We start from the raw sequence: 22,851 nt of genomic DNA on the forward strand, positions 1-22,851 counted from the left end.
CCCGGACAGTGCGCATCGCACTCATTATGTAGGTATACACCCATCCCCTCCCCTCACCCCATATCTGCCTGACACCCAATTGGTGTTATTCCCAAATGTGCACTTAGGTGATTATCAGGGAAAACAATTTGCTGGTGAGTACATGTGGTGCTTATTTTTCCATTCTTGGGATACTTCACTTAGTAGAATGGGTTCCAACTCTATCCAGGAGAACATAAGAGATTTTATATCACCGTTATTTCTTATAGCTGAGTAATACTCCGTGGTATACATGTACCACGTTTTACTAATCCACTCATGTAGTGATGGGCATTTGGGTTGTGTCCACATCTATGTGATTGTGAATTGTGCTGCTATAAACTTTCGGGTGCAGTTGTCTTTTTTATAGAATGTCTTTTGTTCTTTTGAGTACATTCCCAATAATGCAATTGCTGGATCAAATGGTAGGTCTACTTGAATCTGTTTAAGGTATCTCCATATTGCTTTCCACAGGGATTGCACTAGTTTTCAGTCCCACCAGCAGTGTATGAGTGTTTCTGTCTTTCCGCATTCACGCCAACATTTATTGTTTTGGGACTTTTTGATAAAGGCCATTCTCACTGGAGTTAAGTGATATCTCATTGTGGTTTTGATTTGCATTTCCCTGATGATTAGAGATGTTGAGCATTTTTTCATATGTTTGTTGGCCATTCTTCAATCTTCTTTTGAAAAATTTCTATTCATGTCCTTTGCCCACTTTTTGATAGGGTTGTTTGATTTTTTCTTGCTTATTTTCCTGAGTTCTGAATAGATTCTAGTTACCAATCCTTTGTCGGATGTGTAGCATGCGAATATTTTTTCCCATTCTGTAGATTGTCTGTTTGCTCTCGTGACTGTCTCTTTGGTTGTGCAGAAGCTTTTTAATTTAATCAGGTCCCATTTATTTATTTTTGTTGTTGCTGTGATTGCCTTTGGGGTCTTCCTCATAAATTCTTTGCCTAGGCCAATGTATAGAAGAGTCTTTCCCACATTTTCTTCTAGAATTTCAATAGTTTCACTCCTAAGGTTTAAGTCTGTTATCCACCGTGATTTGATTTTTGTGAGAGGTGAAAGCTACGGGTCCTGTTTCAGTCTTCTACATATGTCTATCCAATTTTCCCAGCACCATTTATTGAATAAGGATTATTTTCTGCAAGTATGTTTTTGTCTGCTTTGTCAAAGTTTAGATGGCTACATGAGGATGGTTTTATATCTGGATTTTCTGTCCTGTTCCACTGGTCTGTGTCCCTGCACTTGTACCTGAACTTTTATGTTAAACTTTTAAAATTATTTATAAATGTAACTCAAAATAGATTCTTGCTGGATTTGACTATAGGTATTATATCAAAGGTAGCATTTTATAACCCATTCTTCAAACATTGCCTGTGGAAGTTAAGAGCCTTCAGTGGGTTTCCTATAGAGCCACACATAGATACCACACAGGCAGTTTATAAAGTATAAGAAATGTCTTAATGCTTCATCACTTGACATTTTCTTTACTTTTTTATTGATACATAATAATTGTACATATTCATGAAGTACATGTTATATTTTGATACAAGCATATAACATATAATGATCAAATCAGGGTAATTGGGACATGATTCACCTGAAACATTTATCATTGCCTTCTGTTGCGAACATTTGAAGACTTGTAGCTATTTTGAAATATAATAAATTATTGTTAACTATAGTTGCCCTATTGCACTATTGAACACTAGAACTTTTTCCTTATATTTAACAGTATTACCCATTAACCAACACCTCTTCATTACTCCTTCCCACCACCCTTACCAAGACCATTCTATTCACTACACCATTCTATTCACTACCTCCATGAGATCAATTATTTTTAGGTCCCATATAGGAGTGTAAAAATGAAATATTTGTCTTTTTGTGCCTGGCTTATTTCACTTAAAATAATGTCCTCCAGATACATCCATGTTTCTGCAAATGACAAAATTTCCTTCTTTTCATGGCTAAATAACACTCCATTGTGTACATACACATCTTTCATATCCATTCATCCCTTGAGAAACACTTAAGCTGATTCCACATTTTAGCCATTGTGAATAATGCTGCAATAAACACCGAAGTGCAAGTATCTCTGGTTACATTTTATGTCTTTGCCTCACCCAAGCGAGGTTTAGAGGCATGCCCTTCTGCTCTACAATACTCACCATGTTTATGCCCATTAGTTGTGAGTTTACTTCCCCTAACCCCCTACTCCCTGGAGAATATTGCTACCATTATCGCTTGACATTTTAACCAAAGAAAAAACCACACTTTTATACGTTTAACTTACTGTGACATTTTCTTCTGTTTTTTTTTTTTTTTTTTTTTTTTTTCCCTTCAGGTATCTCCAGGGCAGCTTATTAGAAAGGGTAATCTGAACTTTTGTACCCCAATAATAAGCTGAAATTAAAATAAATAAATAAATAAATAATAAAAGTAAATTAAAAAATTAAAAACAAAATGAAGGACAGCTCATGCTTAATGGTGTTTCCAGAAAACAACGCAGTCAACCAGCCTAACCATAGAACAGTAAAATAGTGAGTACAACTAGGTTGCCAAGGGCAGATGACAGACCCCTTATACTAAAAGCATCCCAGCCATCCTCAGTCATTTCAGCCATTTGGCTGTCCTTTTTCAGGGATCAGTTTGAGAAATTGATATCAATTATTTATTAATTTCAAGGGCCTACATATGAATTTTCAATTTCTGTTTTAATCTTACACTGTGTAGAGGAAGGGAAAGCCAGTTACCAAATAAGCAATTCCAGAAAATGTGTAGCTCTTTATGTGATGCATTTACCTTAAGATAATGTTGAGCATAATGAAAAGGAGAGGTGGTTTTTATTGGAAGTTTCTGAAGAAAAAAATATTTCTTTATGAGTTATCGGCCTGAAGTAATGCATACTACTTTGGAAACTATTCTTGGAAGAAGGAACAGCTTGTCTTACATTGGCAGCCAAATGTATCTGCATTGATATATACCTAATCAAGCATGAGCACCTTTGAGGTACACAATCACAGATATACTTTGAAAATACCCTAAGATGAACCATTCAATTTTATTGAAAAGGCATTAACAACAAAAATAAGCCCCATTGGGTTGTCCTTTGAACATTATTAACACATTGGATTACAAGTGTTGATTTTCAGAACACAGTTTGGAAAATGCTACTTTAGAATATCAATGTCCTTATCCGCATTTTTACAGTTAAAAATATAACTAGCTTATAAAATTAATTTTGTTTCTAATGTACTAGTTTTTTGCTAATTAAATTATCTGTAACTGCTACATTTAATTAAAAATTGCAAGTTTACACTCATAATAATGTCACTGTCCTCTTTCGCTTATAACAATAGTCATGATCAAATTGTGTTTCAGACAAACCGGACCCTGACTCTGCCCAAAATCGTGGGTTTTGGTACCTTAATAAGTAATCACTAAATGCTTTTGTTCAGACAAGGCCCTAAATCTATGAGTAAAAAACCACTCTACTTTGGCTAGAGTCCCAGTGTTTTTTGAATTCAGATGATTCTGATGTTTCCATATGTAATACAAATGTAGTTCCAAAGATTAACCTTGCTCACACAAGTACATTTTATGCTTTTTTCCTCCCTAACTTAGTCTAATTTTTAGAAGTCTCCCTTTGGAAGTACAGTAAGTTTTAATTTGCTGTCATTAAGTTTTAGAAATGATCATATGACATATTCACTGTTGGTGAAAGAAAGGTTTCTTGAGAAAATTAATAGGGAACATTGGCTTTTAGGAAAGATTTTGAAAAACGTGTGAGGGGGTAGTATTGCTTGTTCTCAGTGGGAGAGGTGAGCCATTAGAATCACTTATGCAACATTTTTCAATATACATATATGCAAATATGCATCTTCCCACCACCACCTTCCCTCCATGTCTAGGCACTCACAAGCCCTTTAAGAAAATGGGGAAGAATGTGAGGCAGAATTACATGAACAAAAGCATCCCAGGTGATTCTGATCTCAACCCTAAAGCAATCATTCCCAAGCTTTGCTGTACATTGGCATCACCTGGGAACTTTAAAATAATTCTGATGCCCAAGTCACATCCAATGCCCACTAAGTCAGAATGCCTCAAGTTGAAAGTCAGGCTGTTTTTAAAGTTCTTCAGATAATTTCTGTGTGCAGTAAAGGAGGGACAATGCTGCTTACTTTGCATGTAGGAGGATGAACTGTTCCTATCGGTGGGACTTTGGGCAGGTCAGTTTTAAGCCTTGGTTTCCTTACCTGTAAAATGAGTTGAGTTAAATGTCCTGTGAGGTTGGGTGGTCCTTTCCATCTTATAACTTCAAATTCTGTGTTTTGAAATCAATTTGGAGACAAAACTGCTGGAAGCATTATATTAACAAAAGTGTCCATCTTATATGCTAATAATGTTACAGGCTTTTTAAAAAGTGCTAATAGTATATAGACCTACTTTTAAACATCTGATTTGCCTTCCCTCAATTATTCTGAGCCTCATTTTAGACCTTGGAGACAAATGGAAACATATAACTTACCAAGGAGAACCCTTTGTTTTCTAACACACAACATCTGTGGATAACAGAAATACAGTAACAGAGTGACTTGTCTCTGTTCATGAATATTTCATTTAAAATATTTGGGAAATAGCTACCCTTAATATTATCCTGTGCAGTATTATGCTACACTGTTAACACTGCTTGTTTCGGGATAGTTATATCTGTCATTGATTTTGCACTTACATTTTTGCACTTATATTTACTAACAAATTTTTCAATAATTATTGCAAAAGTGACATTAAATGATTTTATTTGGTAAAGCTCTTTCATTATTTAATTTTAGAGCTAAAATGGAAAACAGGAAGGTAAGTGATAGTGAACTAAATCAACTGAAATTCAAGGCCTAACAAATTAAAGTAAACAAAATTGCTATGTGACTTAATTTAAGCATGTGTACAAATAGATATAACTTTCACAGGATGAAAGATTCTATGGGTAGAAGAGCAAATGACAGGGAAAATAAGTAATAATTAATATATTACAATAATCAACAGAAACCTGTCTTCTAACAGCATATTGCCTAGCATGTTGGCTCTCCTATTTTTGCTAAAAGCCAAAGAATTAAAACAAAGGGGAAAGTGCCCACACAGTACTGTTCTAAAGTAGAGAATTGTAGAGCCCCTGGGAACATTCCCCCTACCACCTTTTAAAAATTGTCTTCAGACATAACAAATGATAAAATCTGTTGTTAAAAATATTGTTTTTCCTCCACAGTGTGACTTTAGTAATATATTACCACATAAATAACAGGTGAACTTTTTTAACCTGTCTTGTTTTTCCGGCTAATTACTTTGCATGATATCAAGTTTAGTAGTAGGTCATAACTATAGACATAGGCTATAGTGTGCTTACTAGAGTACTGAAGCAAACCATTTGCAGCTTTTTTGGTCCTTAAGATTCTTTTGGCACTTAAATTATTGAGGATCACAAAGAGTATTTTTTCATGTAAATTATATTGGTATTTACTGTATTAGAAATTAAAATTGAGAATTAAAAAAATATGCTTAGTTTAGTTTTCTCAACCTTGGGATCCTTGATATTTTGAGCTAGATAATTCTTTGTTGTGGAATGTGTCCTGTGCATTGTAGAATGTTTAGAGGCACCACTAGGGGCCAGCAGCAACTTCCTCCAGGTTGTGACAACAAAAAATATCCCCTGGGGGACAAAATCACCCATGACTGACAACCACATTGTTAACATAAATAATATTTTTCACAAAAATAACTTTTCTTCTGCAACAAAAAAATCGGTTAAAAGTGTGTTTTATTTAAATTTTTGCAAATCTCTAGTGTCTGGCTTACTAGAAGACAGCTGGATTCTCATTCCTATCTTTGCAATTTTTTTTTTTTACTTTTTGTTTGTTTTTCAGCTCATTAATGGGGTACAAAAGATCAGGCTATATACATTGCCCATGCCTCCCCATCCCCCCGAGTCTGAGCTTTAGCTGTGTCCATTCCCTAGACAGTGCACATCACTCTCATCATGTAGGTGTGCACTCCTCCCCTCCCCCCACCCCATCCCCCCCAGTCAGAACTTCAATCCTGTCCATTCCCCAGGCAGTGCGCATTGCAAGAGACAATAAGATGATGACCTAGCCTCATGCAAATATATAGTTGGCAAAAAGGTGTATTTTTAAAGCTTTCAGATAATTGTGGGGTTTTTTTCTTAATAGTATAACAGAACTCTACATGTCTTAGTTCCTTAGTTACAATGGAGTTTTACATATCAATGCATTTGTGACATTAATGCTCATTAATCTATATTGCATAATAAATGAATATTTTCCTCTCAGTTGGAGGAAAGATTTGCTTTTGTTATTATCGGCACCAATCTTATAAAAACATTAAGTATTGAAAAGCAGTCAGGTTCACAGTAGAAGGTATAAGTTTTCCTTCTACTGTAATCTTAGTACTATTTTTTGCTTAAAAGTTTGAGTTTTATTATTGGCAACAAATGCTTATTATTTTCCTCGAAGTGTAAGTCTCACCTTATTCATTTCTGAGAATAAAAGTCAGTTGTACTTTCAAACAAAATGGTGTTCTCTGAAAAAAGTGGCTTGTTGAGCTCAGAATTTAATCACAAGCACTTTTGCTTAACACAGCCATGCTGCAGCATGCAGGAGTGCTTTAAGTGCACATTTCACTTATTCCAAATATTAAAAAGGTCAAGATTTAATAACACCATTAACTTTTACTAATTCATAAAGGACATTTTTAAAAAAAAACAGGCTTTTTTTTTCTGCAAGGCAGAGTGAAGAATAGAATGACTAGTGTAACTTGGTACCACTGCCTTGATTCATGCTGAGAAACCAACAGCTTTACCCATGTATACTTTTATACAGTGATTGCAAATGTCAGTGAATAAGCAGGCAATGTCTTGTCATTCTTATAAGAACAGTTTTGACCCTATGGGCCTCCTGGAAAAGGGTTTAGGGGATCTCCAGAGGTTGGCACACCAAAATCGGAGAATCACTGGTTTAAGTGAGTGCTTTAAAATAATGCTCATATGTTAGTTTTATGAACTTTTAAAGTTCATCAAAGATGGTTCTCTTAAAATAAAAGAAGCATTTGAGTTTTTAACTCAGACTACTTAAAAGAAGCAAGAAACCACGATAAGAAGATAATAGAACTAAAGTGAGGAAAAACCTGGGATATCTGAATCTCATATTCAGATTCAATAAAGTTCTGAAGACTTTATTGCCCAACACCACTGCTTTGTAAAATGCTCTTGGTGTTCCAGTGCAAGGTTAGAGATGTGAAAATATATTTGGTTTATTACCATTACCTGTCAGGGAGGGTCAATACTTAAGGGCAACTCTGGCAGGTCACTGTAGAAGACTCCAGAGAACAGGACTTGATGTGCTGAGTAAAAAGAGGTCAGGAACGCTCTGGAGGCCAGAAGCCAGGAGGAGAATTTGCAAAGCTGTTTGCTTTGTTGAAGGTTAGACATCTCCCTCCACTCCCCCTCACTCCCAGCAGATATTTTACTAAGATAGTAACAATTCCTGGATTAACTTGTAAGTGACCATTCTTATTTTATAGAGATGCAAATAGATATTTTTCATGAGAAGTCACAGCAACTCACAGTATTACTTTTTTGAGGCTATATGTTTCTCTCCTAGAGTTGTGTGTTTATACCATACTAAAATCAAAACCATCATTCTTTAAGTCTTCTTCCCCAACTCATGCGGTACATAATCATCTTATAAAAGGAGTGCTGTAAAAAGGATATGCTAGAGTAAGAACTGACTTGTAGGTTCCTTTAATTATGGAGCCAACTGAGTAAATGTACCATCCAAATTCAAGAAAATGTATCTTTTTAAAAGATAATTTTCAATAGCATCAAACAATATAAATATTTATCGCTAGTCCTGACATGGATTACATCTATAAAAAGAATTAGAAAATAATTTATCTATTAAAATGAAGAAAACTAAAAATTCACTTCGTCAGGCACATAGTGGCCACTTTTGTGTGCTCAGTAGACACATGTGCCTAGTGACAATTGTATTGGACAGTGCCGGCTTAGAGCCTGGTGTTTACAAGAAACTAAAAATGTTTTTTTGAAAGTTTATTGCAGATAAGCATGACATATGATTAATATAAGACTTTGAGCCTAAAAATAGCTTAAATTTCCATAGGTTCTTTCAGGAAGAAGTAGAAAGGAACATAAAAATTTTCTGAGCGTGCTCAGTGCCAATTTCTTGGGCATGTCTAATGCCAGTTTCCAATGAATGGTGATGAGCATTGAATCATTATAGTATTTAAGTTCTCGGTGTTTATATTTAAAAGCCTAAAAGACATGTCACCCAACCAAAATCATTCTAAGGGATACAAGGGCAGAAATGTGAAAACTGATGTCTTAAGAGTACTTAAATTTTTTTCTTCAATAGATACTTATATTGCATCTTTTCTTCTTTCTGTGAGGAAATGTTCTGGAGGAATACTTCAAGGATGATCCTGAACACAAACTTATTTACACATATGTTCATATTTTTTCAGTGACACAAAGCTAACAGCTCCAGGTGCATCGATAGCTTTTGTAAGATATTTATTATTTATAAAGCATCTTTAGAAATAAAAGTAGATTCCTGAAATTAACATCTGAATTTTAAGAAAAAAATCTATCAAAGGAAAGTAAATACATGCATATGAGTTTAACAATCATTATGGTGTAAGATGTTGCCATTGTTTTTCTCATCACAAAACAATTGCTATTAAGTACAGCAAGATAAATACCACGGAGTATTACTCAGCTATAAGAAATAATGGTGATATAGAATCCCTTTTGTTCTCCTGGAGAGAGTTGGAACCTATTCTATGTAGTGAAGTATCCCAAGAATGGAAAAATAAGCACCACATGTACTCACCAGCAAATTGGTTTCCCTGATCATCACCTAAGTGCACATTTGGAAATAACACCAATTGGGTATCGGACAGAGGTGGGGGGTGGGGAGAGGGGATGGGTGTATACCTACATGATGAGTACGATGTTCACTGTCTGGGGAATGGACACACTTGAAGCTCTGACTCAGGGGGATGGGGGGGCAAGGGCAATATATATAACCTGAAGTTTTGTACCCCATAATAAGCTGAAATAAAAAAATAAAAAGTACAGCAAGAGAGATTTCTGGATTCTCCCCCAACAACCCATTGCCCAAATGCACCTGCAGTGCACACACACACACACACACACACGCACACAGCATGCTGCGGGGATGGGGAGCAGTAATAAAACCATCTGCTCCATAGGCAGAGACTGAGTACAGTGTAGGTCTAAGCTGAGTCACAGACTATATTCCCCAGGCTATTCCGATGGGTGCTGTGACTGAGAACTCCTTCCTTAAAGTCTTTGTTCCTTGGATCATGGGTGTTAATCTTTTCCTGATGACTTCTTGTGCCTGCTCAGGAAGTTGCCCAGGAATATGGTACAAGTAGAACTTGGACAAAGACTTTGCTAGTTAGCTTGCTAAACTATAGCTGTGTCCTGACAGTTGCATCATTTATGCAGAATTCCTGTGTTAAGTCTTCATCATTTGGAATGACAAATCCTATTCAAGTACTTGGGATTGTTTTTCTCCTCCCCACAGCAAACCTGTAAAGAGAAGTCAAACTGCATGACCCAGAGGGACAGAATACTTAGGTCAGTACCTAATCCTGTAGCATCCAGCAAGGGTTTAGGAGAGGAGGCTTCTGCTGTGCACTTGAATAGAAACCCCTCAGTGGGCACTGGATCAGACACAGGCCTTTCCGTGAAGCTGCAAGCCATTTGGGGACACTTAGCACCTGCTGGAGAGAAGCATGGGTGGTGCTTCCACGTGCGGAAAGATAAGCGATGCAGGAGGGAGAGCTGGGTTGGGAGACGGGGAAGTTCATTGCAAACAGGGGAAGCTTGATGTGCCTATGAGATAGCAGAGGGGCCCTGTGTAGTCATCATTTAGATATATGACACTGGAGCAGGAATCTGAGCTAGCGGTAAGGAATGAAGAGTAAGAGTAGCTGTTCACATGTAGAGAAAGTCTATAGAATAAAAGTAGACAGAGTATAGATTTCTAAGGACTATCATAATTTAAGGGACAAGTCCCCAGAGGGGCAGCTAGAGTGGGAGGAGGAAAACTAGGAAAGAGTGATAAAAGGAGACAAGATAAGAGAGGCTATGGTCATAATGCTAATGCTGCCAAGAAGTTGCTAAGTGATGGGGTAGAGGAGAGCACAGGTGGAACAAAGTTCTTGCCTTTATGAGCTTATGATCTAGTGAGGAAGACATTAAGTATTTTTTCAGGTATACAAATATCCCAGGTGGTGGGAAATATCAAGAAGACAAAGCAGGGAACAAGATACAGTGATTGGAGGTGCTCATTATTTTAGGTAGAATCATTAGAAAGAGCCTCTCCCGAGAGGCCACATTTGAACAGTGACCTGACCAAAGCAAGGAAGGTAAGGAGCTCTGGCATTACACTCAGTGGAAAAAGTGCCAAGAGTCTGAGACAGGAATGTGTTTCATGTGTGTTCAAGGAACAAACATCAAGGTTGCCAGTGGGGTCTGTGTGAGGAATCAGGGAAAGAAGGAGGAGAGGAGGTCACATGGGCAATGCTGTAGCTCAGTGGTCCCCAAACTTTTTGGCACCAGGGACCATTTTCATGGAAGACCATTTTTCCATGGACTGTGGGGGTGGGGCCATGATGGTATTGGGATGATTCAAATGCATTACATTTATTGTGTACTTTATTTCTCTTATTATTACATTTTAATATATAATGAAATAATTATACAATTCACTATAGGTTGGGAACTCCTGCCGTAGCTCACAGGGCCTTGTGGCTTTCAGGGCATGGGAAGAAGTTCGGTTTTTATTCCAGTTTGATGGGTAAATTTTGGTAGATCTTGAGCAGGGGAGTGAAGGGCCTTAATTTAAGAGGTTATGCTGACTGCTCAGGGGAGAGTAGACCATAGTTGGGAGTCAGAATGTAGGCAGAGAAGAGGGTTAGGAAGAAAGTCTGGTGATAAAACTGAGCAGTGACAAATGGTGGCTCAGAATGAAAAGCGGACAGACTCCTGATGGAGGAATTGCTCACAGGTTGGAGCAGGGTAGCTCATGTAGGTATTTGCCCCAGCAACTAGTCAATGGCAATGCCCTTTCCATTATTAGGGCAGACTTGGGAAGTTGTGTGTTTGGAAAAAGAGCTCTGCTTTAGAAGTGTGAAGACATGAAGGACCTTGGCAAGAGGAGTCTCAGGAGAATTACAGTGACAGGGGGCAGATGGAGTGGGTTAAGAAGAGACAGGAGATGAGAAGCTGGCACCAGAGCATTTTTCTGTGAGCAAATGAGCGGAAACATCTTAGGAGTTGTGGGGAATGGGATGGGAACAAAAGGGACACATTCATCTTGGGGAAAATCTCTGGCAGAGAGGGGGAAAGTGTTCAAAGAGAGGTAATTGTTGGAACAGTGATCTGCAGAAGTGGGATGGGATTGACTGCATTGATAGGAGAGTTAGCTTCAGTGAAAAAAAAATACATCTCTGGGCTGTTTTCAACATGATCATGATGAATGACTTTTCTCGTGTGTTGAATTCAGTTTGCTAATATTTTGTTGAGAATTTTGGCACCTATGTTTATCAGAGACATTGGCCTGTCATTGTTCTTGTTTTGTCTATGTCTAATTTTAGTGTAAGGTAATACTGGCCTCATAGGATGAGTTGGAACGTATTCCTCTCCTTGATTTTTTGAAATAGTTACAATAGGATAGTATTAATTTTTAAAAATCTTTTCTAGAATTCAGCAGTGAAGCCATCATGTTCTGGGCTTTTCTTTGATGGAAGATTTTTTATCACTGCTTCTACAAGTATATTAAATACTTGTTAAATAGACATTAAAATATATTTAATATATTATCATAAATACATGTATACTTTAATATATTATATACATTTATTTAATCAATATAAAACATAAATATATATGTTTATTGCACCCTTGAACAATCCAATCTTTTTGAATGTACATGGAAATTTTACCAAAATTGAGCATATGGTGAATGGGAGAGTAAGCCTTAAAAAATTCCAAATGATTCAAATTGATTAGAGTGTACTTTCTTTACCTTAATATAATTTACCTAGAAAATCAGTAACAAAAATACTAGAAATGCCAAATTTCTTTGAACTTAAGCTAATTCTTTTAAAGCTGTTAATATATTACAGACAATATCATAATTTAAATAAGAAAATATGTGCATCAAGTAGTTCAAGAAACTCCAAGAGAATAAACACATATTCATACCAATGCACATGATCATCAAATTGTTGAAAGTCAGAATTTTGAAAGCAGCTAGACAGAAGAGAATCATCCTATCCAAATTTTTCTCAATAAAATTAACAGCATATTTCTCATCAGAAACAAGTTCAGAAGGGAGTGAATATCATTTTGTAAAGTGCTGAAAGAAAAAAATATATATCAATATAGAATTTTATATCCAACAAAGCTATCCTTGTTCATAAATGAAAAAAAAACTATTGAGATATTCAAAGATGGATAAAACTTAGGAGGTTCTTTGCTAGTAGAGCTGCCCTACAAGGAATGCTGAAGGGAGTCCTCTGGCCAGAAATGAAAGGACACTAGGCAGAAACTCAAAGTAATATGACGAACAGAGAAATAAACTACAAAGGTAAATATAATAGCCTATACTATTGTATTTTTGGCTTATAACTAGTCCTTTTATTCATTTCCTATATTATTTAAAAGACAAACATGAATATTTATAAATTCATGTTAATAGGCACACCGTGAATGACAATGTCACTTGTGCAACAATAACCTAAGGTGGATGTGTAAGAAGCAGAGCTTTTGCATGCTACCAATGCTAAGTTGGTATCTAATCAACCTAGATTTTTTTAAATCACATTTTGTCTTTATGTAACTAATAAACATTCCTAAAATTGCCTAAATTTACCATTCTGAGCCATTTCTTTCCACCAGGAAGATACAGGTATTTTTTTCCTCTCTTTAAAAAAGTTAAATACCAAAATTACTACATTTAAATAAATAACATTATGATAATGACACTAAAAATTCAAAATAACGCTAACATCCTTTTTCTATTTGCACTGCTGCTCTGTCCTAATCCCTAGAACACTCTGGAAAGGTCTGGAAAGGAGAATGGTTTTTTCCTATGGAGTCTGGGCTGAGGCTGGGGGTGGGGGGAGGTTGGAACTTCTCATTCTCTCACTTGTTTCCTTTCCTCTCCTTTTCAATTTTGGTAGGAGATAAGTCAGCCTTAGTTTTGAATTCAGTTCTGAAAAGTCAGGGAAGTCTCTTACTGCAAATCAGAAAACAACCTAAATGTTTCTAGTGCTTAATCACAGGGTGCTTGCTTAGACCCTAGAATTAACATTCAGCTCTTTGCTCCATTGGCATGGCTGCTCCCATCTGGAGTGGGGACAAGTGCAATATAACTGAGAAGACAGCTGGTCAGATGATGCCTTGAGCTGGCGACTAAACCTGCAATAACACACTATGGAGAAATCCGTGATCTTTGTTTGAAAATGCTTGTGATAAGAGACTGAGTCTTTTCCCCCAAATGTAGTGGTAATGGCTCTGTTGTTTTAAATACACAATACTTAGGAGACTGGTTTTACTTAGAATGGAAAATTTTGCCAGGGACAAAGTTAACACAAAGAAACAAACAACAAAAAACAGCAAGAAAGAGAACAGTTAAGTGCAGCTCGGATGAGACCGGGCAGTTCTTTCCCATCACCAGCTTGTCCCTGAATTCTCACGGTCACATGCAGCCTCAGCATTAGTCTTCTGTCCTATGCACTGCAATGGAGGTGGATTAAATTCACCAAGCAACTGCTCTAACTTGGAAAATCTGCAAGTGTCATAAACTAGCTCCACCTGAACAAGGTAAAGAAATCATTCCATAGGCTGAAAACAACAAAAACACAAAACTACTTTGTTTCTTTTCCCCAAATGAAATCCAAATGAAAGATCCTGTATGATTTACAAAATTTCCAGAGTAGAAATGCAGTGATGTGAAATGTCACAGACCTCATTATTGTGTAAAGAAAACGCACTTCGAAATATAATTACACATGTGAAAACAAAATACCGTCTTGCCTGCCAGTACCAGCGGTGAGTACTGGGAGGGCCGTGGTGCGGGGCGGATGGGAGGGTGGTCCTGCCTGGTCTCTGCAGGAGGCCGAGTCCCTGGAGGTCCGCTGGCACCTGCCCCTGACCGCTGACCACGCTGCACCATCCTCACAGGGAGATGCCTGGTCCTCCAGGAAGGGCCATGGTTTTTCACTGGTAGTTAAAAGCGTCACTCAAAGGCAGCAGCCCAGGGAGTGCTCAGCAGGAGAGACACTGTCTCAAGTACCAGGTTTTGTTGTGTGTGGTTTTTGTTCAAGTGTGACTTCTGCCTGTAAATTAAGGAGTTTTCAGGCCACCTGGGTTTTGTATTTTCAGTACTGAGAGGTGAAGTCCAAACGCAGGGCCTTTACTCACTGAGAGAGAGCGCACTCCTAGTATTGGTGAGAGGCAATGTCCCCTTTTGGCAACTCAACATTGATATTTTAAAGTAAGAAAAACTTTCCCAGTCGCTAGTTTTAGACACCCTTTTCCTCACAGCTGCCCATGACGTGTCCACACTCAGGGTGATGACGACGCTCTGGCCATCTTCTGTTTTGATTCGCTTCAGCTCTGGCTGCCCAGGCTGGTTGCTGTCCTGGCAGATGCTGATGCGGGGGTCTCCAGCACGTGTGAAGGACTCCTCGCGGCATTGTTCACCTGGCAGTGGACCGCAGTGGGGATTGGTACCACATGAGTCCTGTTTTGCGTTACACTTTTTACTGGTAGCTGGTGTTGACCTAGAGGTGTCTGTTGTACTGATAACGAAGATCATCATCAATCTAACACTAGCCTACTACCTGGCTTCTGTAATCACGCTTACCTATTGCATCAGCCTCCTGAGACCCCACCCCTCAGACCACCCCGACCTAATAAGAGTGGAAAAAACCCAGTAGGCGGGCTCAGAACTTGGTGGTAAGTCCGCTCTGAGCCCGCCAGCAAATAAACCTTGATTCTCTGACTCCCTGTGTGCCGCTTGGTTTGTCCTTGGAACCACACACTGTAACACTTGCTATAACACTACTACAGTGACCATCTGGACAGAGGTGGTCTGTGACATCTGAATGATCTGGCTGGCAGCACCTAATGTGCCGTGGCTAATTGCAGCAACAGGTTCTACTTTTACTTCCCTGTGATTTCTATTCTCTTGCAGCTGGGCCCTAGCAGAGGCCAACACAGCTGCCTGAGTGACTACAGCTTGTTCTGAGACAGTGTAGGTGTTCGCTGGGGCCAGTCCAGCCATGCTGGTGACTGTCACTGCTGGTATCTGGTGGAGGACATGAACTGTCTGCACGAAGGGTGGCTGGAAGGTCACTAGGTCACCACCTTGCAGTGGTCACTAGGGTGGCAGCAGTGTAGGCAGCAGGCTTAGCCACCTGTAGTAGCTGCCACTGAATGGTGATTAAGACCAGCTGGCTGGACAGAGGTGACTCTGGTGAGCTTTGGGCAACCCAGGCTTCTTGGATGATGGCAAGTCTGGGGTGTGAGTTGCCAGGCTCAGGCTCCCGATGGGCTGGCAAGGCTTCCCTCCACAGGCTCTCAGGGCTCTGGGGCCACTGCAGTGAGCAGACACTACTCCAGCGAGACTGGGAGAGGCTCCTAGAAGAGAGTGGTCACAGAGAGGTTCTAAAGCAAGGTACACTCCTAGGCTGCCTTTTCCTCAAAGCCTGCTCTGTTAATTTGCTTTCAGAGGCAGGATCTCTACCTTCCAGAATGAGCCTTTGCCTGGTTCTTCCTGGGACTGTGGTACTTCGATGAAATAACAATTCAGACAGAGATTGTTGGGAACTGAATTCTGCCACTCCTTGTCAGTCTTGTAGTATGGATAATTTTTAGTGATGTGCATATAAATTCCATTTAGGATGAGTTGTTTACCAGGAGCCATTGTAATTGCTTGTACTATTGTGCATAGGAATAAGGTGGCTTTGAATCATCCTTTGGGCTTCCTCCACCGGAAGCTTCCTTTTCATTTTTTGGGTGCGAGTTTTCAGCCACTAAATTGAGGTCGGATGGCATCAGTGGGCCCATTTGGAAACCTGAAGACCCCACTTCCTGGGGGCTGGATGGGCAGGAGTTGGCAGCACTGATAGTTCCCGCTGGGGAGGGAAGGGGAATGATGAGGTGGGCCATCGTGTTCAGAATGTTGATGGTCAGAGGCAAGAGGTGTGGCTGCACAGCCTTCGCTGGGGACTCAGGCGCCTCTTGCTTCTTCCTCTTCGGGCCGGATAGGGAAGTGAAAGTTGGTTTGAAGTTTGTGCTTGGAAACCTGGTGCATGAAGCTTGGTAGCTGCAGCAGCGGCACCCGGTGCCTCTGGAACACCTGTCCACAAACACGCTGTTCTGGCCAAGGCAATGCAACTGGAAATCGCCACTTTAGGCCTGGGCTGTGCAGGCGGTGGGTCCGGGCTGTCCAGTCATGGCCAGCGCTGTCGCTCAGGGTCGTCAAGATCTCAAGGTGGCACTGGGAGATGAAGCCCAAGTGGCCCATGCTCACATCCACTGAGCCCTGCAACCAGATGCACATGATGGTCACCGAGTGCTTGGTATTAGGTACTCAAACTGGCAGCCCTCCAGCTGTGCCACTTCCCCGCAGCCTGCCCGGGACCAACACCCCTGGCCCTGCCGCCCATTATGGGGGCTGCTGAAGCCACAGCCATCGGCCTGAGTGAGAGTCCAGCGCCACTCACTGGGAGCTAGGAGCCAGAGCAGAGGCCTCCGGTTTGCCAGGGAGCAAGCCAATTAGCAGCGGCTAGTGGCCACAATCTCAATTTAATAAATTTATAATGTTAAATTCAAGCACATATAAACCACTGAGAAGTTTCAACAGAATACAAATAAAAGCCAATGAGAAGGAAATCAAAATAGTACCCTACAAAACTTTATTGAATGCAAAGAAGGAAGTGATGGAGGGAATAAAGAAAAAAAAGGTAAGAGGTACACAGGAAACAAATAGTAAAATAGCATAGATAAGTTCCTCCTTATCAGTAAATAATTAAGTGTAAACATATGGAACTCTACAATGAAAAGGAAGAAACTGGAGGAATATATTTTAAACAACAAACAACAAAATGATCCAAGTATGTGTTATCTACAAAAGCTATATTTTATATTCAAAGATATATATATGTATATATGTTGAAAGTGAAAGGATAGAAAAACATATTCCATGCAACATTAGGTGTCTATGTTATTATCAGACAAAATAAACTCTATTCCAAAACATTTTATAAAAGATACAGGCCATTATTTATTGAAAAAACAATTGATTCATCAAAAAGATACAATTACAAACATTTATGCACCAAGCAATAGAACGCCAAAATATATCGGACAAGTATTGACAAAATGGAGAGGAGAAATCATTCTACAATACAGGTTGGAAACTTTAATACCCCATTTTCTTTAATGGATAGATGGTCTGGACAGAAGATCAGTAAGGAAAGGAAGATTTGAAAAGTGCTATAAACCAGCCAAATAGAGCAGACATAAAGAAATTCCTCCACAGAGCATAAGGCACATTTCTATCAAGCCCAGATGGAAATTCTCCAGGTTAGACCACATAGTAGAGCAGAAAATAAGTGACAAGAAATGTAAAAAGACGGAAGTTATAACAAGTATCTTCTCTGACCACAATAGAATGAAGCCAGACATCAAAAACAAAAGGAAAAATGCAAACTTCGTAAATAGGAAATTAAACAGCACAGTCATAAGCAATCAATGAAACAAAGAAGATAATACAAAAGAAATTGGAAAATACTGAGAGGGAAATACAAATGAAAACACAATATAACAGAACATAGATTCAGTGACTGCAGTGCTTAGAGGGATGGTTAAAGCAGTGAATGCCTATATGAAACAAGAAGAAATGTCTTGAATAACCCTATATTACAATAGAAGGACTTAGAAAAATAAAGGCAAATGAAACCCAAGCCTAATAGAACAAAGGACTAATAAATATTACAGTGAAGACAAATAAAATTGAGAGGAGAAAAACATTAGAGAAAATGAACAAAACTAAAAGTTAGTTCTCCGATAGGATTAACAGAATTGATAAATATGTAGGTACACTGACCAAGAATATAGAAGAGAGGATATGAATATTTACAATCGTAAATGAAAGTGGAGACACTAATAAATACCTTACAGAAATAAAATGGATTATAGAAGAATGTTATCAGCAGTTGCACAAAGAGATAACCTGAATGAAATGAACAAACTTCTATAAACACATACATTACTGAAAGTGACTGATGAGGAAACAGATAATAGGAACAAACCTATAAAATATAAAGAGGCTGAATCAGAAAAAAAAATCAATCAAACATATTAAAGCAACTCCCAACAAAGAAAAACAGTACCAGATGGCTTTCCTGGTTAAGTCTACCAAATATTTCAGAATTTTTAAAAATCCTCCTCAGACTCTTACAAAAAATAGAAGAGGTAAGGTCACTTCCAAATATATTCTGTGGAGCCAGAATTACCCTGATCTGAAATACAGATAAAGACACCAAAAGAAAATTAGAGATCAATATTCCTTATGGTCATAGATGCAAAAGAGCCTGAACAAAATAGTAGCTAATTGAATCAAACAATATATTTAAAGGATAATACACAAAAAGCAAGTGGAATTATTTCAGGAATGCAAGATTAATTCAATATAAGAAAATCAATTAATTTAATAACACAATAATAGAATTGAGGAAGAAAACACACACAGCAAATCAGGAAATGCAGAAAAAGCATTTAAATAACAACAAAATCTCTTAGCAAGTATGGTTGCACATACCTGTAGTCCCTGCTACTCAGGTGGCTGAGGCAGGAGGATTACTTGGGTCTAAGTGAGTTGAAGGCTGCTGTGCTCTCTACGTTGTGCCTGTGAAGCCACTGCACTCCAGCCAGGGCAACATAGTGAGAACTTCTCTCTAAAAATTAAAAAACAAAACAAAACAAACAAAAAAAAAAAACAACTTTTTTTTTCTATTGACACCTGGCAAATCTACTTTGAATCCATTCTGTTATATGAAGAGGTGTACGTATATGTGTGTGTACATATATACATTTATTATTATTATTATTATTATTTCAGCATATTGTGGGGGTAGAAAAGTTTAGGTTACATATATTGCCCTTGCCTCCCCACCCCACCCTGAGTCAGAGCTTCAAACGTGTCCATCCCCTAGACAGTGTGCATCGCACTCAGTATGTATGTATACACCCATCCCCTTCCCTACCCACATCTGTTTGACACCCGTTCAATGTTATTCCTGAATGTGCTCTTAGATGATGATCAGTGAAACCAATATGATGGTGAGTACATGCGGTGTTTATTTTTCCATTCTTGGGATACTTCACCTAGTAGAATGGGTTCCAACTCTATCCAGGAAAATACAAGAGGTGCTATATCACCATTGTTTCTTATCACTGAGTAGTACTCCATGGTATACAAAAAAACCATTTTTGATGAAAGAAGTCAACAAACTAGAAATTGGAAAAAGAGCATTTATTAAAAAAAAATTAACAAGTCAGTGGGTAAAGCCTAAAATTTCTCCACACCACCTAAGATTGGGAACAAGAGAAGGACGCTCACTTTTCCCCACTTTATTCAACATTGCACTAGAAGACATAATCAGGGAAATTAGGCAGGAAAAATAATAAAACCCATTCAAATTGAGAAAGAAAAAGTAAAATTCTTGCTATTTACATATGGCATGATACTGCCTTTAGAAAAACTCAAATAATCCATAAAAATTTATCAGAGCTAATGAACAATTCAGTAGAATTGGAGGACACAAAATTAACACACAAAGTTCCATGATGTTTCTATATACCAGCAAAAATCAACCTGAAGCAAAAATTAAGAAAACAATTCCACAGAATAGAAAATGCTCTTTAACTATGGAATAATTTTAGTCAAGGAGGTGAAATAATTAAATGCTGAAAAATACAAAATATTTCTAAGAGTTAAAGAACAGCCTAACAAATGAAAATGTACCCAGTGTTCATGGATTAAAAAAATTCAAATTGTTAAGATGGCAATACTCCACAAAGTGATCTATATAGTCAATGTATTCCCTATTTTAAAAAGTGCCTGTCTTTTCAGAAGTGGGAAAGTATATTCTCAAATACATAGGAAATTGTCCACCTAGTAGCCAAAAAAAAAACTGAAAAATAGAAGAAAGTAGGAGAACTCACACTTTCCAGTAGTAAAATATATTACAAAACTGCAGAATCAAAACTGTGGTAATGGCAAATGGGTAGAAAAATAAATATATGGAATACAACTGAGAGTCCACAAATAAACCTATATAATTATTGTCAAATTTTTTTTTATAGTCACACTTGCCTTTGATTAAAAAAATACAAAAATACTCACACACAGTTCCTGTATGAATTCTAATTAAGAAACATTACCTTCAGAATAATAATATTCGGTGATAATTTTCAGAAGACTCTAAGAGCTTCTTTACCATTTAAGGGGTACATAGGGTGCAGGTGTTTCCGTGAATGTATTCTTAAATAAGAGACTACACCACTCTAATTTGCCTGGCTGTAGCTCTGTTCCAGGTTACTGACTGCTAGTTCATGTTCCAGAGTTTCTTTGCCAACAGGTTATTTACAAAAGAGGCACCTCCAAAGTCTTACAGTGAATTGGGAAAGGGCTGGTTAAATGAGGAAACAGGCTATCATTCCCCTGTAAAAGTTCATCGTTTCCTTTCCCAATGTATCATTTTATTGAGAACTTCTATTTTCTATCCTGTGTGCCTCCTCTGCCATCTCACACTCTGGCTCTACCTGCTGTATTTTGGCCACCTGCACCTCATTCATTTGTATCAGTTGTAAGATGGAAATTGGTTGATGGGGTTCTTCCTCATGCGTCTTTTTAAAAGCACCTTCCTGGGAGATTTTGCTCCTGTAGTTTTTATTGGAAGTTATTCTGACAGCTGAATAACAGGTGGAGCAGTCCCCTCACATACTGGGAAGCAACGAACTCTTTCTTGTCATTGAACAGTTCTCTATAAGCAGCAGCAAATGATTCTGGGATGCAGCGTGGGGCGGTATTTGGCCTCTTCCTCCCCCCATCACTGATGCCGCAGGAAGTAGAGCTGCTCAAGGGCATCCTGTTGGCAATCTTCTCCTTCCCCAGGATGTGGGTACTCAGAAGTGGGCTGACTCTGCGCTTCACTTTCTGTTTCCTTTCACAGCCTGTAATTGTTTTGGTGCCAGGCTTGAAGTTCTCCAGCACTTCAGCTGTGTGGAATCCCGCTGTGGTACGCTCCTTGCATTCAGCTAAGAGTTGCATGCTTGGCAAGCACTGGCCAGGTGCATCGCTTGAGGGCAGTATTTCCTATATCGCATCACTTCTCTTACGTTCCAGCATATAATCAGAATTTTCTACTAAAGCAAGCAAGAGGCTCTTTTCCAATTCGGAGAGGTATTTGGCAGGTTTTATAATTTTGTCCTTTTGTATTTTTCACTATATTCCGTCTGGACACTAGCTATGTGAGTCCCACAGAGGTCCAAAGAGGCAGCAGCAACATCTGGCCACCAGAGCAAAGGTCACAGGGGGTCCGCTAGGGAGCCCTAGCTAACAATTGATTGTGAACAAGGGTGTAGATGCATTTCAGTGGGAGAGGGGAAGAGTTGTCAACAAATAGTGCTAGAAAAACTGGATATCAACCATGCAGAAAGAATGAAGCTGGACTCCTAGCACAAACCTGTACAAAATTGACTCAAAATGAATCATTTACGCTCATACAAAGGTAAATGTATTTCTGTGTGTTCAACCCCACTTGTGTTTTAATTGGGTCCCCTATCACCTGTACTCTGACAAACATTTTTCTGTCTGAAATGATCCTTGGACGTATTCCTGTCACTGGATGTTCAAGGCTTTGTTCCCAGAGGCTTTGCAGGTGGTGGCAGGGACATGCCACATTTTATATAAAGTACAACATAATTGACCTTTTAAAGACAACATAAGAATGGTACATTTTTCATCTGAAGATATTCTTAAAAATGGCTACGTAGAAAATTTGTTTAAACCATTAATCAGACCTTGATTTGGAGAAACTGTGAAGAGAAACTTTGTTTTCTTCCCCAGGTTAAGAACATACATTACTCACCAGAAAATACTTTGTGGTTAGAGTCTCAATGCAATGTCACAGACTTGTTTTATTCAGTGAAACAATTAAAGAATTTCATTAAGGAAGTAGGTCAAACTAGTAAGGAAATAGTTAATTCTTTGAAGCAAATAGCAAGTAGGCAGAATTCTTATCATATTTTTATAGTTGTATAAAAATAAAGCATGGCTGACGATTGTTTTATGCTGCCTCTACAGATTAACAATTCTTATTTTTTAAAGAAAACTTTACTTAACATCAACCTGAAAAACACACAGAACTTTGTACGTAGAAGTTCCAGAAAGACAAGAACACCAATATTAATGCAAAAAAAAATGAAAAACAGTTTGTAGGTAGATACAGATATAATAAATAAAAATATTTTTATATTTTATAAAAATTTATTGAAATGTAATGAATCAATTTCACTTTTTAGTTTTGATCACTATCCTTTTGTCTTTTCTAATAATTTTAATATTTTTATACTAAAAGTGTATTATGTGGGTGTGTGGGCATCAAAGTGTGTACAATTTA

The 22,851-nt window shown here is 38.2% G+C and overlaps 1 pseudogene; it reads right to left on the reverse strand.

Annotated features, from left to right (window-relative positions):
• Nucleotides 1-14,570: 14,570 nt before the first annotated feature.
• LOC138378797 (forkhead box protein K2-like) lies at nt 14,571-21,500 on the reverse strand (annotated as a pseudogene).
• Nucleotides 21,501-22,851: the final 1,351 nt, after the last annotated feature.

The sequence above is a fragment of the Eulemur rufifrons genome, chromosome 30, assembly GCF_041146395.1.
Source record: "Eulemur rufifrons isolate Redbay chromosome 30, OSU_ERuf_1, whole genome shotgun sequence".
Taxonomy (NCBI): domain Eukaryota; kingdom Metazoa; phylum Chordata; class Mammalia; order Primates; family Lemuridae; genus Eulemur; species Eulemur rufifrons.